At 43.7% G+C, this 18,694-nt stretch overlaps 1 protein-coding gene and 39 non-coding genes across 40 annotated transcripts in view; 1 reads left to right on the top strand and 39 right to left on the bottom strand.

Moving 5' to 3' along the window:
* The window catches only part of LOC143512591 (ninjurin-1), a 300,728-nt gene that overhangs the window by 128,590 nt on the left and 153,444 nt on the right, over positions 1-18,694 (top strand). The window lies entirely within an intron of this gene.
* On the bottom strand, positions 175-246 carry trnaa-ugc (transfer RNA alanine (anticodon UGC)). The gene has a single exon. It is a non-coding gene; the product is annotated as a tRNA-Ala (tRNA).
* trnat-cgu (transfer RNA threonine (anticodon CGU)) lies at positions 755-826 on the bottom strand. The gene has a single exon. It is a non-coding gene; the product is annotated as a tRNA-Thr (tRNA).
* trnaa-ugc (transfer RNA alanine (anticodon UGC)) lies at positions 1,678-1,749 on the bottom strand. The gene has a single exon. It is a non-coding gene; the product is annotated as a tRNA-Ala (tRNA).
* Positions 2,258-2,329, bottom strand: trnat-cgu (transfer RNA threonine (anticodon CGU)). Its single transcript has one exon. It is a non-coding gene; the product is annotated as a tRNA-Thr (tRNA).
* trnaa-ugc (transfer RNA alanine (anticodon UGC)) lies at positions 2,614-2,685 on the bottom strand. Its single transcript has one exon. It is a non-coding gene; the product is annotated as a tRNA-Ala (tRNA).
* On the bottom strand, positions 3,194-3,265 carry trnat-cgu (transfer RNA threonine (anticodon CGU)). The gene has a single exon. It is a non-coding gene; the product is annotated as a tRNA-Thr (tRNA).
* On the bottom strand, positions 3,550-3,621 carry trnaa-ugc (transfer RNA alanine (anticodon UGC)). Its single transcript has one exon. It is a non-coding gene; the product is annotated as a tRNA-Ala (tRNA).
* Positions 4,130-4,201, bottom strand: trnat-cgu (transfer RNA threonine (anticodon CGU)). The gene has a single exon. It is a non-coding gene; the product is annotated as a tRNA-Thr (tRNA).
* Positions 4,486-4,557, bottom strand: trnaa-ugc (transfer RNA alanine (anticodon UGC)). The gene has a single exon. It is a non-coding gene; the product is annotated as a tRNA-Ala (tRNA).
* trnat-cgu (transfer RNA threonine (anticodon CGU)) lies at positions 5,066-5,137 on the bottom strand. The gene has a single exon. It is a non-coding gene; the product is annotated as a tRNA-Thr (tRNA).
* On the bottom strand, positions 5,422-5,493 carry trnaa-ugc (transfer RNA alanine (anticodon UGC)). Its single transcript has one exon. It is a non-coding gene; the product is annotated as a tRNA-Ala (tRNA).
* trnat-cgu (transfer RNA threonine (anticodon CGU)) lies at positions 6,002-6,073 on the bottom strand. Its single transcript has one exon. It is a non-coding gene; the product is annotated as a tRNA-Thr (tRNA).
* On the bottom strand, positions 6,358-6,429 carry trnaa-ugc (transfer RNA alanine (anticodon UGC)). Its single transcript has one exon. It is a non-coding gene; the product is annotated as a tRNA-Ala (tRNA).
* Positions 6,938-7,009, bottom strand: trnat-cgu (transfer RNA threonine (anticodon CGU)). The gene has a single exon. It is a non-coding gene; the product is annotated as a tRNA-Thr (tRNA).
* Positions 7,294-7,365, bottom strand: trnaa-ugc (transfer RNA alanine (anticodon UGC)). Its single transcript has one exon. It is a non-coding gene; the product is annotated as a tRNA-Ala (tRNA).
* Positions 7,874-7,945, bottom strand: trnat-cgu (transfer RNA threonine (anticodon CGU)). Its single transcript has one exon. It is a non-coding gene; the product is annotated as a tRNA-Thr (tRNA).
* On the bottom strand, positions 8,230-8,301 carry trnaa-ugc (transfer RNA alanine (anticodon UGC)). Its single transcript has one exon. It is a non-coding gene; the product is annotated as a tRNA-Ala (tRNA).
* Positions 8,810-8,881, bottom strand: trnat-cgu (transfer RNA threonine (anticodon CGU)). Its single transcript has one exon. It is a non-coding gene; the product is annotated as a tRNA-Thr (tRNA).
* On the bottom strand, positions 9,166-9,237 carry trnaa-ugc (transfer RNA alanine (anticodon UGC)). Its single transcript has one exon. It is a non-coding gene; the product is annotated as a tRNA-Ala (tRNA).
* Positions 9,746-9,817, bottom strand: trnat-cgu (transfer RNA threonine (anticodon CGU)). The gene has a single exon. It is a non-coding gene; the product is annotated as a tRNA-Thr (tRNA).
* trnaa-ugc (transfer RNA alanine (anticodon UGC)) lies at positions 10,102-10,173 on the bottom strand. The gene has a single exon. It is a non-coding gene; the product is annotated as a tRNA-Ala (tRNA).
* On the bottom strand, positions 10,682-10,753 carry trnat-cgu (transfer RNA threonine (anticodon CGU)). Its single transcript has one exon. It is a non-coding gene; the product is annotated as a tRNA-Thr (tRNA).
* Positions 11,038-11,109, bottom strand: trnaa-ugc (transfer RNA alanine (anticodon UGC)). The gene has a single exon. It is a non-coding gene; the product is annotated as a tRNA-Ala (tRNA).
* trnat-cgu (transfer RNA threonine (anticodon CGU)) lies at positions 11,618-11,689 on the bottom strand. Its single transcript has one exon. It is a non-coding gene; the product is annotated as a tRNA-Thr (tRNA).
* trnaa-ugc (transfer RNA alanine (anticodon UGC)) lies at positions 11,974-12,045 on the bottom strand. The gene has a single exon. It is a non-coding gene; the product is annotated as a tRNA-Ala (tRNA).
* trnat-cgu (transfer RNA threonine (anticodon CGU)) lies at positions 12,554-12,625 on the bottom strand. The gene has a single exon. It is a non-coding gene; the product is annotated as a tRNA-Thr (tRNA).
* On the bottom strand, positions 12,910-12,981 carry trnaa-ugc (transfer RNA alanine (anticodon UGC)). The gene has a single exon. It is a non-coding gene; the product is annotated as a tRNA-Ala (tRNA).
* trnat-cgu (transfer RNA threonine (anticodon CGU)) lies at positions 13,490-13,561 on the bottom strand. Its single transcript has one exon. It is a non-coding gene; the product is annotated as a tRNA-Thr (tRNA).
* On the bottom strand, positions 13,846-13,917 carry trnaa-ugc (transfer RNA alanine (anticodon UGC)). The gene has a single exon. It is a non-coding gene; the product is annotated as a tRNA-Ala (tRNA).
* trnat-cgu (transfer RNA threonine (anticodon CGU)) lies at positions 14,426-14,497 on the bottom strand. The gene has a single exon. It is a non-coding gene; the product is annotated as a tRNA-Thr (tRNA).
* trnaa-ugc (transfer RNA alanine (anticodon UGC)) lies at positions 14,782-14,853 on the bottom strand. The gene has a single exon. It is a non-coding gene; the product is annotated as a tRNA-Ala (tRNA).
* Positions 15,362-15,433, bottom strand: trnat-cgu (transfer RNA threonine (anticodon CGU)). Its single transcript has one exon. It is a non-coding gene; the product is annotated as a tRNA-Thr (tRNA).
* trnaa-ugc (transfer RNA alanine (anticodon UGC)) lies at positions 15,718-15,789 on the bottom strand. The gene has a single exon. It is a non-coding gene; the product is annotated as a tRNA-Ala (tRNA).
* Positions 16,298-16,369, bottom strand: trnat-cgu (transfer RNA threonine (anticodon CGU)). The gene has a single exon. It is a non-coding gene; the product is annotated as a tRNA-Thr (tRNA).
* On the bottom strand, positions 16,654-16,725 carry trnaa-ugc (transfer RNA alanine (anticodon UGC)). The gene has a single exon. It is a non-coding gene; the product is annotated as a tRNA-Ala (tRNA).
* trnat-cgu (transfer RNA threonine (anticodon CGU)) lies at positions 17,234-17,305 on the bottom strand. Its single transcript has one exon. It is a non-coding gene; the product is annotated as a tRNA-Thr (tRNA).
* Positions 17,590-17,661, bottom strand: trnaa-ugc (transfer RNA alanine (anticodon UGC)). Its single transcript has one exon. It is a non-coding gene; the product is annotated as a tRNA-Ala (tRNA).
* On the bottom strand, positions 18,170-18,241 carry trnat-cgu (transfer RNA threonine (anticodon CGU)). The gene has a single exon. It is a non-coding gene; the product is annotated as a tRNA-Thr (tRNA).
* trnaa-ugc (transfer RNA alanine (anticodon UGC)) lies at positions 18,526-18,597 on the bottom strand. The gene has a single exon. It is a non-coding gene; the product is annotated as a tRNA-Ala (tRNA).

Raw genomic sequence — 18,694 nt, 5'->3', positions numbered from 1 at the left:
ACACCATTGTGACCGATGTATAACCGAACGGAAACTGAGCATCGTCTATCAATAAGAGAAGCTGCAAGCAACACTATTAAGGCACGAAAAGGGTGAGAGAAATGCACAGCGTCTGAATGTCAGCTCAACCCGAAAGGTTAAAATATAGCCAACCATATCTATATACAATGCTCATGGAGATGCAGGGGATTGAACCCTGGACCTCATACATGCAAAGCATGCGCTCTTCCACTGAGCTACATCCCCTTGACATGTGGAATGAATTGGTTGTAGAGCCAAAGAGAATAATTCCAAAGGTTTATCAACTAGTCTACAGTTGCCTAATGTATCACTAATCCCTGAAGGGGTGAGAAGGCCTGCCACACCATCAGGAATACTTGGCCCTATAACATAGACTTTGACATACAGCCTCTTAATCTGCAACCTACCTGGAAGCAATGGAGAAATTCTTACCTAGCAAAGCCCAGTTTTCGCTCCTGCAGACTCTATCACATGGAAACCTGATGGTAAACTCAGTAAAGATCATTGAAATACTCAAAACAAAGGTAGAGGTCACATTAGAAATGGAGGTAGATGTTCCTGTTGTCTGCCATTTAAAAGGTAAGCACCTTTCCGCCAGGCCATTTCAGCTGCTTCTTTGAGAGTCAGACGAGTGCTTGATCACATACAGAGGTCTCTTGTACAAGGACAAAATTGGAAGCAGATATTTTAGTAGTGAATGGACATTATAGACCGTTCGGTCCACTTTCCTTAAAGGCACGAACGGGGATCGAACCCGTGATCTTCGGTTTACGAGACCGACGCCTTACCACTTGGCCACCATGCCATAGAAAAGAGAGAGTGCCTAAATTTGAACCACACACAAACCTATGAGGGCATGTGGTAACTCCGACAGCGGAAGTGTGTGGAAATGGCTGGAACATGCTCAAAATCACAACACTGTTCTGACCCGTGAATTGATACCAATTCTACCAATTCTACACTGTCCATAGGCTGTAACCAAAATAGCATTGCATAGGCAGCTACCAAAAGGAGAACAGAAGAAGCAACCCATGTCTTGGTGACTGGAAGAAAGTTGCACAGTTGAGTCACAGCCGTTTGGGACTCACCCAGGAAAGAGCACTTTTTGGTTGTTGGGGCCTAACAGGAAGCAAGAGTACCTGAGTGTTAAACAATGGCATTCAGGAAACAAGCTATGCTTCATTGAGATGCTGGGGGTCGAAGCCAGTTCCTCACACAGGCGAAGCATGGGCTCTACCACTGAGCTACATCCCCACTTGTAAGGTTGTCTTCAGAATTCTGAAAGAGTCTAGCACAGCAAATACGGCCACCAGAAGCAGTAACAGGACGAACCCATGAAGCAAGTTATACTTCAGCAGCAGCCATGCCAGAATGTCAAGTTTGCAAGGAACAAAAACAGAATTGAAAACTGACAAAGCACTTTAATGGTCCAATGGCTAACCGGTGGTGTTAAAAGCAGCAGTGAACATGCTCAAAAACACGACACCATTGTGACCTATGTATAACCGAACGGAAACTGAGCATCGTCTATCAATAAGAGAAGCTGCAAGCAACACTATTAAGGCACGAAAAGGGTAAGAGAAATGCACAGCGTCTGAATGTCAGCTCAACCCGAAAGGTTAAAATATAGCCAACAATATCTATAGACAATGCTCATGGAGATGCAGGGGATTGAACCCTGGACCTCATACATGCAAAGCATGCGCTCTTCCACTGAGCTACATCCCCTTGACATGTGGAATGAATTGGTTGTAGAGCCAAAGAGAATGATTCCAAAGGTTTATCAACTAGTCTACAGTTGCCTAATGTATCACTAATCCCTGAAGGGGTGAGAAGGCCTGCCACACCATCAGGAATACTTGGCCCTATAACATAGACTTTGACATACAGCCTCTTAATCTGCAAACTACCTGGAAGCAATGGAGAAATTCTTACCTAGCAAAGCCCAGTTTTCACTCCTGCAGACTCTATCACATGGAAACCTGATGGTAAACTCAGTAAAGATCATTGAAATACTCAAAACAAAGGTAGAGGTCACATTAGAAATGGATGTAGATGTTCCCGTTGTCTGCCATTTAAAAGGTAAGCACCTTTCCGCCAGGCCATTTCAGCTGCTTCTTTGAGAGTCAGACGAGTGCTTGATCACATACAGAGGTCTCTTGTACAAGGACAAAATTGGAAGCAGATATTTTAGTAGTGAATGGACACTATAGACCGTTCGGTCCACTTTCCTTAAAGGCACGAACGGGGATCGAACCCGTGATCTTCGGTTTACGAGACCGACGCCTTACCACTTGGCCACCATGCCATAGAAAAGAGAGAGTCCTTAAATTTGAACCACACACAAACTTATGAGGACATGTGGTAACTCCGACAGCGGAAATGTGAGGAAATGGCAGGAACATGCTCAAAATCACGACACCATTGTGACCTATGTATAACCGAACGGAAACTGAGCATCGTCTATCAATAAGAGAAGCTGCAAGCAACACTATTAAGGCACAAAAAGAGTGAGAGAAATGCACAGCGTCTGAATGTCAGCTCAACCCGAAAGGTTAAAATATAGCCAACCATATCTATAGATAATGCTCATGGAGATGCAGGGGATTGAACCCTGGACCTCATACATGCAAAGCATGCGCTCTTCCACTGAGCTACATCCCCTTGACATGTGGAACTAATTGGTTGTAGAGCCAAAGAGAATGATTCCAAAGATTTATCAACTAGTCTACAGTTGCCTAATGTATCACTAATCCCTGAAGGGGTGAGAAGGCCTGCCACACCATCAGGAATACTTGGCCCTATAACATAGACTTTGACATACAGCCTCTTAATCTGCAAACTACCTGGAAGCAATGGAGAAATTCTTACCTAGCAAAGCCCAGTTTTCACTCCTGCAGACTCTATCACATGGAAACCTGATGGTAAACTCAGTAAAGATCATTGAAATACTCAAAACAAAGGTAGAGGTCACATTAGAAATGGATGTAGATGTTCCCGTTGTCTGCCATTTAAAAGGTAAGCACCTTTCCACCAGGCCATTTCAGCTGCTTCTTTGAGAGTCAGACGAGTGCTTGATCACATACAGAGGTCTCTTGTACAAGGACAAAATTGGAAGCAGATATTTTAGTAGTGAATGGACACTATAGACCGTTCGGTCCACTTTCCTTAAAGGCACGAACGGGGATCGAACCCGTGATCTTCGGTTTACGAGACCGACGCCTTACCACTTGGCCACCATGCCATAGAAAAGAGAGAGTCCTTAAATTTGAACCACACACAAACTTATGAGGACATGTGGTAACTCCGACAGCGGAAATGTGAGGAAATGGCAGGAACATGCTCAAAATCACGACACCATTGTGACCTATGTATAACCGAACGGAAACTGAGCATCGTCTATCAATAAGAGAAGCTGCAAGCAACACTATTAAGGCACAAAAAGAGTGAGAGAAATGCACAGCGTCTGAATGTCAGCTCAACCCGAAAGGTTAAAATATAGCCAACCATATCTATAGATAATGCTCATGGAGATGCAGGGGATTGAACCCTGGACCTCATACATGCAAAGCATGCGCTCTTCCACTGAGCTACATCCCCTTGACGTGTGGAACTAATTGGTTGTAGAGCCAAAGAGAATGATTCCAAAGATTTATCAACTAGTCTACAGTTGCCTAATGTATCACTAATCCCTGAAGGGGTGAGAAGGCCTGCCACACCATCAGGAATACTTGGCCCTATAACATAGACTTTGACATACAGCCTCTTAATCTGCAAACTACCTGGAAGCAATGGAGAAATTCTTACCTAGCAAAGCCCAGTTTTCACTCCTGCAGACTCTATCACATGGAAACCTGATGGTAAACTCAGTAAAGATCATTGAAATACTCAAAACAAAGGTAGAGGTCACATTAGAAATGGATGTAGATGTTCCCGTTGTCTGCCATTTAAAAGGTAAGCACCTTTCCACCAGGCCATTTCAGCTGCTTCTTTGAGAGTCAGACGAGTGCTTGATCACATACAGAGGTCTCTTGTACAAGGACAAAATTGGAAGCAGATATTTTAGTAGTGAATGGACACTATAGACCGTTCGGTCCACTTTCCTTAAAGGCACGAACGGGGATCGAACCCGTGATCTTCGGTTTACGAGACCGACGCCTTACCACTTGGCCACCATGCCATAGAAAAGAGAGAGTCCTTAAATTTGAACCACACACAAACTTATGAGGACATGTGGTAACTCCGACAGCGGAAATGTGAGGAAATGGCAGGAACATGCTCAAAATCACGACACCATTGTGACCTATGTATAACCGAACGGAAACTGAGCATCGTCTATCAATAAGAGAAGCTGCAAGCAACACTATTAAGGCACGAAAAGGGTAAGAGAAATGCACAGCGTCTGAATGTCAGCTCAACCCGAAAGGTTAAAATATAGCCAACAATATCTATAGACAATGCTCATGGAGATGCAGGGGATTGAACCCTGGACCTCATACATGCAAAGCATGCGCTCTTCCACTGAGCTACATCCCCTTGACATGTGGAATGAATTGGTTGTAGAGCCAAAGAGAATGATTCCAAAGGTTTATCAACTAGTCTACAGTTGCCTAATGTATCACTAATCCCTGAAGGGGTGAGAAGGCCTGCCACACCATCAGGAATACTTGGCCCTATAACATAGACTTTGACATACAGCCTCTTAATCTGCAAACTACCTGGAAGCAATGGAGAAATTCTTACCTAGCAAAGCCCAGTTTTCACTCCTGCAGACTCTATCACATGGAAACCTGATGGTAAACTCAGTAAAGATCATTGAAATACTCAAAACAAAGGTAGAGGTCACATTAGAAATGGATGTAGATGTTCCCGTTGTCTGCCATTTAAAAGGTAAGCACCTTTCCGCCAGGCCATTTCAGCTGCTTCTTTGAGAGTCAGACGAGTGCTTGATCACATACAGAGGTCTCTTGTACAAGGACAAAATTGGAAGCAGATATTTTAGTAGTGAATGGACACTATAGACCGTTCGGTCCACTTTCCTTAAAGGCACGAACGGGGATCGAACCCGTGATCTTCGGTTTACGAGACCGACGCCTTACCACTTGGCCACCATGCCATAGAAAAGAGAGAGTCCTTAAATTTGAACCACACACAAACTTATGAGGACATGTGGTAACTCCGACAGCGGAAATGTGAGGAAATGGCAGGAACATGCTCAAAATCACGACACCATTGTGACCTATGTATAACCGAACGGAAACTGAGCATCGTCTATCAATAAGAGAAGCTGCAAGCAACACTATTAAGGCACAAAAAGAGTGAGAGAAATGCACAGCGTCTGAATGTCAGCTCAACCCGAAAGGTTAAAATATAGCCAACCATATCTATAGATAATGCTCATGGAGATGCAGGGGATTGAACCCTGGACCTCATACATGCAAAGCATGCGCTCTTCCACTGAGCTACATCCCCTTGACATGTGGAACTAATTGGTTGTAGAGCCAAAGAGAATGATTCCAAAGATTTATCAACTAGTCTACAGTTGCCTAATGTATCACTAATCCCTGAAGGGGTGAGAAGGCCTGCCACACCATCAGGAATACTTGGCCCTATAACATAGACTTTGACATACAGCCTCTTAATCTGCAAACTACCTGGAAGCAATGGAGAAATTCTTACCTAGCAAAGCCCAGTTTTCACTCCTGCAGACTCTATCACATGGAAACCTGATGGTAAACTCAGTAAAGATCATTGAAATACTCAAAACAAAGGTAGAGGTCACATTAGAAATGGATGTAGATGTTCCCGTTGTCTGCCATTTAAAAGGTAAGCACCTTTCCACCAGGCCATTTCAGCTGCTTCTTTGAGAGTCAGACGAGTGCTTGATCACATACAGAGGTCTCTTGTACAAGGACAAAATTGGAAGCAGATATTTTAGTAGTGAATGGACACTATAGACCGTTCGGTCCACTTTCCTTAAAGGCACGAACGGGGATCGAACCCGTGATCTTCGGTTTACGAGACCGACGCCTTACCACTTGGCCACCATGCCATAGAAAAGAGAGAGTCCTTAAATTTGAACCACACACAAACTTATGAGGACATGTGGTAACTCCGACAGCGGAAATGTGAGGAAATGGCAGGAACATGCTCAAAATCACGACACCATTGTGACCTATGTATAACCGAACGGAAACTGAGCATCGTCTATCAATAAGAGAAGCTGCAAGCAACACTATTAAGGCACAAAAAGAGTGAGAGAAATGCACAGCGTCTGAATGTCAGCTCAACCCGAAAGGTTAAAATATAGCCAACCATATCTATAGATAATGCTCATGGAGATGCAGGGGATTGAACCCTGGACCTCATACATGCAAAGCATGCGCTCTTCCACTGAGCTACATCCCCTTGACGTGTGGAACTAATTGGTTGTAGAGCCAAAGAGAATGATTCCAAAGATTTATCAACTAGTCTACAGTTGCCTAATGTATCACTAATCCCTGAAGGGGTGAGAAGGCCTGCCACACCATCAGGAATACTTGGCCCTATAACATAGACTTTGACATACAGCCTCTTAATCTGCAAACTACCTGGAAGCAATGGATAAATTCTTACCTAGCAAAGCCCAGTTTTCACTCCTGCAGACTCTATCACATGGAAACCTGATGGTAAACTCAGTAAAGATCATTGAAATACTCAAAACAAAGGTAGAGGTCACATTAGAAATGGATGTAGATGTTCCCGTTGTCTGCCATTTAAAAGGTAAGCACCTTTCCACCAGGCCATTTCAGCTGCTTCTTTGAGAGTCAGACGAGTGCTTGATCACATACAGAGGTCTCTTGTACAAGGACAAAATTGGAAGCAGATATTTTAGTAGTGAATGGACACTATAGACCGTTCGGTCCACTTTCCTTAAAGGCACGAACGGGGATCGAACCCGTGATCTTCGGTTTACGAGACCGACGCCTTACCACTTGGCCACCATGCCATAGAAAAGAGAGAGTCCTTAAATTTGAACCACACACAAACTTATGAGGACATGTGGTAACTCCGACAGCGGAAATGTGAGGAAATGGCAGGAACATGCTCAAAATCACGACACCATTGTGACCTATGTATAACCGAACGGAAACTGAGCATCGTCTATCAATAAGAGAAGCTGCAAGCAACACTATTAAGGCACAAAAAGAGTGAGAGAAATGCACAGCGTCTGAATGTCAGCTCAACCCGAAAGGTTAAAATATAGCCAACCATATCTATAGATAATGCTCATGGAGATGCAGGGGATTGAACCCTGGACCTCATACATGCAAAGCATGCGCTCTTCCACTGAGCTACATCCCCTTGACATGTGGAACTAATTGGTTGTAGAGCCAAAGAGAATGATTCCAAAGATTTATCAACTAGTCTACAGTTGCCTAATGTATCACTAATCCCTGAAGGGGTGAGAAGGCCTGCCACACCATCAGGAATACTTGGCCCTATAACATAGACTTTGACATACAGCCTCTTAATCTGCAAACTACCTGGAAGCAATGGAGAAATTCTTACCTAGCAAAGCCCAGTTTTCACTCCTGCAGACTCTATCACATGGAAACCTGATGGTAAACTCAGTAAAGATCATTGAAATACTCAAAACAAAGGTAGAGGTCACATTAGAAATGGATGTAGATGTTCCCGTTGTCTGCCATTTAAAAGGTAAGCACCTTTCCACCAGGCCATTTCAGCTGCTTCTTTGAGAGTCAGACGAGTGCTTGATCACATACAGAGGTCTCTTGTACAAGGACAAAATTGGAAGCAGATATTTTAGTAGTGAATGGACACTATAGACCGTTCGGTCCACTTTCCTTAAAGGCACGAACGGGGATCGAACCCGTGATCTTCGGTTTACGAGACCGACGCCTTACCACTTGGCCACCATGCCATAGAAAAGAGAGAGTCCTTAAATTTGAACCACACACAAACTTATGAGGACATGTGGTAACTCCGACAGCGGAAATGTGAGGAAATGGCAGGAACATGCTCAAAATCACGACACCATTGTGACCTATGTATAACCGAACGGAAACTGAGCATCGTCTATCAATAAGAGAAGCTGCAAGCAACACTATTAAGGCACAAAAAGAGTGAGAGAAATGCACAGCGTCTGAATGTCAGCTCAACCCGAAAGGTTAAAATATAGCCAACCATATCTATAGATAATGCTCATGGAGATGCAGGGGATTGAACCCTGGACCTCATACATGCAAAGCATGCGCTCTTCCACTGAGCTACATCCCCTTGACATGTGGAACTAATTGGTTGTAGAGCCAAAGAGAATGATTCCAAAGATTTATCAACTAGTCTACAGTTGCCTAATGTATCACTAATCCCTGAAGGGGTGAGAAGGCCTGCCACACCATCAGGAATACTTGGCCCTATAACATAGACTTTGACATACAGCCTCTTAATCTGCAAACTACCTGGAAGCAATGGAGAAATTCTTACCTAGCAAAGCCCAGTTTTCACTCCTGCAGACTCTATCACATGGAAACCTGATGGTAAACTCAGTAAAGATCATTGAAATACTCAAAACAAAGGTAGAGGTCACATTAGAAATGGATGTAGATGTTCCCGTTGTCTGCCATTTAAAAGGTAAGCACCTTTCCACCAGGCCATTTCAGCTGCTTCTTTGAGAGTCAGACGAGTGCTTGATCACATACAGAGGTCTCTTGTACAAGGACAAAATTGGAAGCAGATATTTTAGTAGTGAATGGACACTATAGACCGTTCGGTCCACTTTCCTTAAAGGCACGAACGGGGATCGAACCCGTGATCTTCGGTTTACGAGACCGACGCCTTACCACTTGGCCACCATGCCATAGAAAAGAGAGAGTCCTTAAATTTGAACCACACACTAACTTATGAGGACATGTGGTAACTCCGACAGCGGAAATGTGAGGAAATGGCAGGAACATGCTCAAAATCACGACACCATTGTGACCTATGTATAACCGAACGGAAACTGAGCATCGTCTATCAATAAGAGAAGCTGCAAGCAACACTATTAAGGCACAAAAAGAGTGAGAGAAATGCACAGCGTCTGAATGTCAGCTCAACCCGAAAGGTTAAAATATAGCCAACCATATCTATAGATAATGCTCATGGAGATGCAGGGGATTGAACCCTGGACCTCATACATGCAAAGCATGCGCTCTTCCACTGAGCTACATCCCCTTGACGTGTGGAACTAATTGGTTGTAGAGCCAAAGAGAATGATTCCAAAGATTTATCAACTAGTCTACAGTTGCCTAATGTATCACTAATCCCTGAAGGGGTGAGAAGGCCTGCCACACCATCAGGAATACTTGGCCCTATAACATAGACTTTGACATACAGCCTCTTAATCTGCAAACTACCTGGAAGCAATGGAGAAATTCTTACCTAGCAAAGCCCAGTTTTCACTCCTGCAGACTCTATCACATGGAAACCTGATGGTAAACTCAGTAAAGATCATTGAAATACTCAAAACAAAGGTAGAGGTCACATTAGAAATGGATGTAGATGTTCCCGTTGTCTGCCATTTAAAAGGTAAGCACCTTTCCACCAGGCCATTTCAGCTGCTTCTTTGAGAGTCAGACGAGTGCTTGATCACATACAGAGGTCTCTTGTACAAGGACAAAATTGGAAGCAGATATTTTAGTAGTGAATGGACACTATAGACCGTTCGGTCCACTTTCCTTAAAGGCACGAACGGGGATCGAACCCGTGATCTTCGGTTTACGAGACCGACGCCTTACCACTTGGCCACCATGCCATAGAAAAGAGAGAGTCCTTAAATTTGAACCACACACAAACTTATGAGGACATGTGGTAACTCCGACAGCGGAAATGTGAGGAAATGGCAGGAACATGCTCAAAATCACGACACCATTGTGACCTATGTATAACCGAACGGAAACTGAGCATCGTCTATCAATAAGAGAAGCTGCAAGCAACACTATTAAGGCACAAAAAGAGTGAGAGAAATGCACAGCGTCTGAATGTCAGCTCAACCCGAAAGGTTAAAATATAGCCAACCATATCTATAGATAATGCTCATGGAGATGCAGGGGATTGAACCCTGGACCTCATACATGCAAAGCATGCGCTCTTCCACTGAGCTACATCCCCTTGACGTGTGGAACTAATTGGTTGTAGAGCCAAAGAGAATGATTCCAAAGATTTATCAACTAGTCTACAGTTGCCTAATGTATCACTAATCCCTGAAGGGGTGAGAAGGCCTGCCACACCATCAGGAATACTTGGCCCTATAACATAGACTTTGACATACAGCCTCTTAATCTGCAAACTACCTGGAAGCAATGGAGAAATTCTTACCTAGCAAAGCCCAGTTTTCACTCCTGCAGACTCTATCACATGGAAACCTGATGGTAAACTCAGTAAAGATCATTGAAATACTCAAAACAAAGGTAGAGGTCACATTAGAAATGGATGTAGATGTTCCCGTTGTCTGCCATTTAAAAGGTAAGCACCTTTCCACCAGGCCATTTCAGCTGCTTCTTTGAGAGTCAGACGAGTGCTTGATCACATACAGAGGTCTCTTGTACAAGGACAAAATTGGAAGCAGATATTTTAGTAGTGAATGGACACTATAGACCGTTCGGTCCACTTTCCTTAAAGGCACGAACGGGGATCGAACCCGTGATCTTCGGTTTACGAGACCGACGCCTTACCACTTGGCCACCATGCCATAGAAAAGAGAGAGTCCTTAAATTTGAACCACACACAAACTTATGAGGACATGTGGTAACTCCGACAGCGGAAATGTGAGGAAATGGCAGGAACATGCTCAAAATCACGACACCATTGTGACCTATGTATAACCGAACGGAAACTGAGCATCGTCTATCAATAAGAGAAGCTGCAAGCAACACTATTAAGGCACAAAAAGAGTGAGAGAAATGCACAGCGTCTGAATGTCAGCTCAACCCGAAAGGTTAAAATATAGCCAACCATATCTATAGATAATGCTCATGGAGATGCAGGGGATTGAACCCTGGACCTCATACATGCAAAGCATGCGCTCTTCCACTGAGCTACATCCCCTTGACATGTGGAACTAATTGGTTGTAGAGCCAAAGAGAATGATTCCAAAGATTTATCAACTAGTCTACAGTTGCCTAATGTATCACTAATCCCTGAAGGGGTGAGAAGGCCTGCCACACCATCAGGAATACTTGGCCCTATAACATAGACTTTGACATACAGCCTCTTAATCTGCAAACTACCTGGAAGCAATGGAGAAATTCTTACCTAGCAAAGCCCAGTTTTCACTCCTGCAGACTCTATCACATGGAAACCTGATGGTAAACTCAGTAAAGATCATTGAAATACTCAAAACAAAGGTAGAGGTCACATTAGAAATGGATGTAGATGTTCCCGTTGTCTGCCATTTAAAAGGTAAGCACCTTTCCACCAGGCCATTTCAGCTGCTTCTTTGAGAGTCAGACGAGTGCTTGATCACATACAGAGGTCTCTTGTACAAGGACAAAATTGGAAGCAGATATTTTAGTAGTGAATGGACACTATAGACCGTTCGGTCCACTTTCCTTAAAGGCACGAACGGGGATCGAACCCGTGATCTTCGGTTTACGAGACCGACGCCTTACCACTTGGCCACCATGCCATAGAAAAGAGAGAGTCCTTAAATTTGAACCACACACAAACTTATGAGGACATGTGGTAACTCCGACAGCGGAAATGTGAGGAAATGGCAGGAACATGCTCAAAATCACGACACCATTGTGACCTATGTATAACCGAACGGAAACTGAGCATCGTCTATCAATAAGAGAAGCTGCAAGCAACACTATTAAGGCACAAAAAGAGTGAGAGAAATGCACAGCGTCTGAATGTCAGCTCAACCCGAAAGGTTAAAATATAGCCAACCATATCTATAGATAATGCTCATGGAGATGCAGGGGATTGAACCCTGGACCTCATACATGCAAAGCATGCGCTCTTCCACTGAGCTACATCCCCTTGACATGTGGAACTAATTGGTTGTAGAGCCAAAGAGAATGATTCCAAAGATTTATCAACTAGTCTACAGTTGCCTAATGTATCACTAATCCCTGAAGGGGTGAGAAGGCCTGCCACACCATCAGGAATACTTGGCCCTATAACATAGACTTTGACATACAGCCTCTTAATCTGCAAACTACCTGGAAGCAATGGAGAAATTCTTACCTAGCAAAGCCCAGTTTTCACTCCTGCAGACTCTATCACATGGAAACCTGATGGTAAACTCAGTAAAGATCATTGAAATACTCAAAACAAAGGTAGAGGTCACATTAGAAATGGATGTAGATGTTCCCGTTGTCTGCCATTTAAAAGGTAAGCACCTTTCCACCAGGCCATTTCAGCTGCTTCTTTGAGAGTCAGACGAGTGCTTGATCACATACAGAGGTCTCTTGTACAAGGACAAAATTGGAAGCAGATATTTTAGTAGTGAATGGACACTATAGACCGTTCGGTCCACTTTCCTTAAAGGCACGAACGGGGATCGAACCCGTGATCTTCGGTTTACGAGACCGACGCCTTACCACTTGGCCACCATGCCATAGAAAAGAGAGAGTCCTTAAATTTGAACCACACACAAACTTATGAGGACATGTGGTAACTCCGACAGCGGAAATGTGAGGAAATGGCAGGAACATGCTCAAAATCACGACACCATTGTGACCTATGTATAACCGAACGGAAACTGAGCATCGTCTATCAATAAGAGAAGCTGCAAGCAACACTATTAAGGCACGAAAAGGGTAAGAGAAATGCACAGCGTCTGAATGTCAGCTCAACCCGAAAGGTTAAAATATAGCCAACAATATCTATAGACAATGCTCATGGAGATGCAGGGGATTGAACCCTGGACCTCATACATGCAAAGCATGCGCTCTTCCACTGAGCTACATCCCCTTGACATGTGGAATGAATTGGTTGTAGAGCCAAAGAGAATGATTCCAAAGGTTTATCAACTAGTCTACAGTTGCCTAATGTATCACTAATCCCTGAAGGGGTGAGAAGGCCTGCCACACCATCAGGAATACTTGGCCCTATAACATAGACTTTGACATACAGCCTCTTAATCTGCAAACTACCTGGAAGCAATGGAGAAATTCTTACCTAGCAAAGCCCAGTTTTCACTCCTGCAGACTCTATCACATGGAAACCTGATGGTAAACTCAGTAAAGATCATTGAAATACTCAAAACAAAGGTAGAGGTCACATTAGAAATGGATGTAGATGTTCCCGTTGTCTGCCATTTAAAAGGTAAGCACCTTTCCGCCAGGCCATTTCAGCTGCTTCTTTGAGAGTCAGACGAGTGCTTGATCACATACAGAGGTCTCTTGTACAAGGACAAAATTGGAAGCAGATATTTTAGTAGTGAATGGACACTATAGACCGTTCGGTCCACTTTCCTTAAAGGCACGAACGGGGATCGAACCCGTGATCTTCGGTTTACGAGACCGACGCCTTACCACTTGGCCACCATGCCATAGAAAAGAGAGAGTCCTTAAATTTGAACCACACACAAACTTATGAGGACATGTGGTAACTCCGACAGCGGAAATGTGAGGAAATGGCAGGAACATGCTCAAAATCACGACACCATTGTGACCTATGTATAACCGAACGGAAACTGAGCATCGTCTATCAATAAGAGAAGCTGCAAGCAACACTATTAAGGCACAAAAAGAGTGAGAGAAATGCACAGCGTCTGAATGTCAGCTCAACCCGAAAGGTTAAAATATAGCCAACCATATCTATAGATAATGCTCATGGAGATGCAGGGGATTGAACCCTGGACCTCATACATGCAAAGCATGCGCTCTTCCACTGAGCTACATCCCCTTGACATGTGGAACTAATTGGTTGTAGAGCCAAAGAGAATGATTCCAAAGATTTATCAACTAGTCTACAGTTGCCTAATGTATCACTAATCCCTGAAGGGGTGAGAAGGCCTGCCACACCATCAGGAATACTTGGCCCTATAACATAGACTTTGACATACAGCCTCTTAATCTGCAAACTACCTGGAAGCAATGGAGAAATTCTTACCTAGCAAAGCCCAGTTTTCACTCCTGCAGACTCTATCACATGGAAACCTGATGGTAAACTCAGTAAAGATCATTGAAATACTCAAAACAAAGGTAGAGGTCACATTAGAAATGGATGTAGATGTTCCCGTTGTCTGCCATTTAAAAGGTAAGCACCTTTCCACCAGGCCATTTCAGCTGCTTCTTTGAGAGTCAGACGAGTGCTTGATCACATACAGAGGTCTCTTGTACAAGGACAAAATTGGAAGCAGATATTTTAGTAGTGAATGGACACTATAGACCGTTCGGTCCACTTTCCTTAAAGGCACGAACGGGGATCGAACCCGTGATCTTCGGTTTACGAGACCGACGCCTTACCACTTGGCCACCATGCCATAGAAAAGAGAGAGTCCTTAAATTTGAACCACACACAAACTTATGAGGACATGTGGTAACTCCGACAGCGGAAATGTGAGGAAATGGCAGGAACATGCTCAAAATCACGACACCATTGTGACCTATGTATAACCGAACGGAAACTGAGCATCGTCTATCAATAAGAGAAGCTGCAAGCAACACTATTAAGGCACAAAAAGAGTGAGAGAAATGCACAGCGTCTGAATGTCAGCTCAACCCGAAAGGTTAAAATATAGCCAACCATATCTATAGATAATGCTCATGGAGATGCAGGGGATTGAACCCTGGACCTCATACATGCAAAGCATGCGCTCTTCCACTGAGCTACATCCCCTTGACATGTGGAACTAATTGGTTGTAGAGCCAAAGAGAATGATTCCAAAGATTTATCAACTAGTCTACAGTTGCCTAATGTATCACTAATCCCTGAAGGGGTGAGAAGGCCTGCCACACCATCAGGAATACTTGGCCCTATAACATAGACTTTGACATACAGCCTCTTAATCTGCAAACTACCTGGAAGCAATGGAGAAATTCTTACCTAGCAAAGCCCAGTTTTCACTCCTGCAGACTCTATCACATGGAAACCTGATGGTAAACTCAGTAAAGATCATTGAAATACTCAAAACAAAGGTAGAGGTCACATTAGAAATGGATGTAGATGTTCCCGTTGTCTGCCATTTAAAAGGTAAGCACCTTTCCACCAGGCCATTTCAGCTGCTTCTTTGAGAGTCAGACGAGTGCTTGATCACATACAGAGGTCTCTTGTACAAGGACAAAATTGGAAGCAGATATTTTAGTAGTGAATGGACACTATAGACCGTTCGGTCCACTTTCCTTAAAGGCACGAACGGGGATCGAACCCGTGATCTTCGGTTTACGAGACCGACGCCTTACCACTTGGCCACCATGCCATAGAAAAGAGAGAGTCCTTAAATTTGAACCACACACAAACTTATGAGGACATGTGGTAACTCCGACAGCGGAAATGTGAGGAAATGGCAGGAACATGCTCAAAATCACGACACCATTGTGACCTATGTATAACCGAACGGAAACTGAGCATCGTCTATCAATAAGAGAAGCTGCAAGCAACACTATTAAGGCACAAAAAGAGTGAGAGAAATGCACAGCGTCTGAATGTCAGCTCAACCCGAAAGGTTAAAATATAGCCAACCATATCTATAGATAATGCTCATGGAGATGCAGGGGATTGAACCCTGGACCTCATACATGCAAAGCATGCGCTCTTCCACTGAGCTACATCCCCTTGACATGTGGAACTAATTGGTTGTAGAGCCAAAGAGAATGATTCCAAAGATTTATCAACTAGTCTACAGTTGCCTAATGTATCACTAATCCCTGAAGGGGTGAGAAGGCCTGCCACACCATCAGGAATACTTGGCCCTATAACATAGACTTTGACATACAGCCTCTTAATCTGCAAACTACCTGGAAGCAATGGAGAAATTCTTACCTAGCAAAGCCCAGTTTTCACTCCTGCAGACTCTATCACATGGAAACCTGATGGTAAACTCAGTAAAGATCATTGAAATACTCAAAACAAAGGTAGAGGTCACATTAGAAATGGATGTAGATGTTCCCGTTGTCTGCCATTTAAAAGGTAAGCACCTTTCCACCAGGCCATTTCAGCTGCTTCTTTGAGAGTCAGACGAGTGCTTGATCACATACAGAGGTCTCTTGTACAAGGACAAAATTGGAAGCAGATATTTTAGTAGTGAATGGACACTATAGACCGTTCGGTCCACTTTCCTTAAAGGCACGAACGGGGATCGAACCCGTGATCTTCGGTTTACGAGACCGACGCCTTACCACTTGGCCACCATGCCATAGAAAAGAGAGAGTCCTTAAATTTGAACCACACACAAACTTATGAGGACATGTGGTAACTCCGACAGCGGAAATGTGAGGAAATGGCAGGAACATGCTCAAAATCACGACACCATTGTGACCTATGTATAACCGAACGGAAACTGAGCATCGTCTATCAATAAGAGAAGCTGCAAGCAACACTATTAAGGCACAAAAAGAGTGAGAGAAATGCACAGCGTCTGAATGTCAGCTCAACCCGAAAGGTTAAAATATAGCCAACCATATCTATAGATAATGCTCATGGAGATGCAGGGGATTGAACCCTGGACCTCATACATGCAAAGCATGCGCTCTTCCACTGAGCTACATCCCCTTGACATGTGGAACTAATTGGTTGTAGAGCCAAAGAGAATGATTCCAAAGATTTATCAACTAGTCTACAGTTGCCTAATGTATCACTAATCCCTGAAGGGGTGAGAAGGCCTGCCACACCATCAGGAATACTTGGCCCTATAACATAGACTTTGACATACAGCCTCTTAATCTGCAAACTACCTGGAAGCAATGGAGAAATTCTTACCTAGCAAAGCCCAGTTTTCACTCCTGCAGACTCTATCACATGGAAACCTGATGGTAAACTCAGTAAAGATCATTGAAATACTCAAAACAAAGGTAGAGGTCACATTAGAAATGGATGTAGATGTTCCCGTTGTCTGCCATTTAAAAGGTAAGCACCTTTCCACCAGGCCATTTCAGCTGCTTCTTTGAGAGTCAGACGAGTGCTTGATCACATACAGAGGTCTCTTGTACAAGGACAAAATTGGAAGCAGATATTTTAGTAGTGAATGGACACTATAGACCGTTCGGTCCACTTTCCTTAAAGGCACGAACGGGGATCGAACCCGTGATCTTCGGTTTACGAGACCGACGCCTTACCACTTGGCCACCATGCCATAGAAAAGAGAGAGTCCTTAAATTTGAACCACACACAAACTTATGAGGACATGTGGTAACTCCGACAGCGGAAATGTGAGGAAATGGCAGGAACATGCTCAAAATCACGACACCATTGTGACCTATGTATAACCGAACGGAAACTGAGCATCGTCTATCAATAAGAGAAGCTGCAAGCAACACTATTAAGGCACAAAAAGAGTGAGAGAAATGCACAGCGTCTGAATGTCAGCTCAACCCGAAAGGTTAAAATATAGCCAACCATATCTATAGATAATGCTCATGGAGATGCAGGGGATTGAACCCTGGACCTCATACATGCAAAGCATGCGCTCTTCCACTGAGCTACATCCCCTTGACATGTGGAACTAATTGGTTGTAGAGCCAAAGAGAATGATTCCAAAGATTTATCAACTAGTCTACAGTTGCCTAATGTATCACTAATCCCTGAAGGGGTGAGAAGGCCTGCCACACCATCAGGAATACTTGGCCCTATAACATAGACTTTGACATACAGCCTCTTAATCTGCAAACTACCTGGAAGCAATGGAGAAATTCTTACCTAGCAAAGCCCAGTTTTCACTCCTGCAGACTCTATCACATGGAAACCTGATGGTAAACTCAGTAAAGATCATTGAAATACTCAAAACAAAGGTAGAGGTCACATTAGAAATGGATGTAGATGTTCCCGTTGTCTGCCATTTAAAAGGTAAGCACCTTTCCACCAGGCCATTTCAGCTGCTTCTTTGAGAGTCAGACGAGTGCTTGATCACATACAGAGGTCTCTTGTACAAGGACAAAATTGGAAGCAGATATTTTAGTAGTGAATGGACACTATAGACCGTTCGGTCCACTTTCCTTAAAGGCACGAACGGGGATCGAACCCGTGATCTTCGGTTTACGAGACCGACGCCTTACCACTTGGCCACCATGCCATAGAAAAGAGAGAGTCCTTAAATTTGAACCACACACAAACTTATGAGGACATGTGGTAACTCCGACAGCGGAAATGTGAGGAAATGGCAGGAACATGCTCAAAATCACGACACCATTGTGACCTATGTATAACCGAACGGAAACTGAGCATCGTCTATCAATAAGAGAAGCTGCAAGCAACACTATTAAGGCACAAAAAGAGTGAGAGAAATGCACAGCGTCTGAATGTCAGCTCAACCCGAAAGGTTAAAATATAGCCAACCATATCTATAGATAATGCTCATGGAGATGCAGGGGATTGAACCCTGGACCTCATACATGCAAAGCATGCGCTCTTCCACTGAGCTACATCCCCTTGACATGTGGAACTAATTGGTTGTAGAGCCAAAGAGAATGATTCCAAAGATTTATCAACTAGTCTACAGTTGCCTAATGTATCACTAATCCCTGAA

Source organism: Brachyhypopomus gauderio, chromosome 4, assembly GCF_052324685.1.
Source record: "Brachyhypopomus gauderio isolate BG-103 chromosome 4, BGAUD_0.2, whole genome shotgun sequence".
NCBI classification, from domain to species: Eukaryota; Metazoa; Chordata; class Actinopteri; order Gymnotiformes; family Hypopomidae; genus Brachyhypopomus; species Brachyhypopomus gauderio.
The sequence above is the reverse complement of the archived record's forward strand: the minus strand, read 5'-3'. Positions and strand labels throughout refer to the sequence as shown.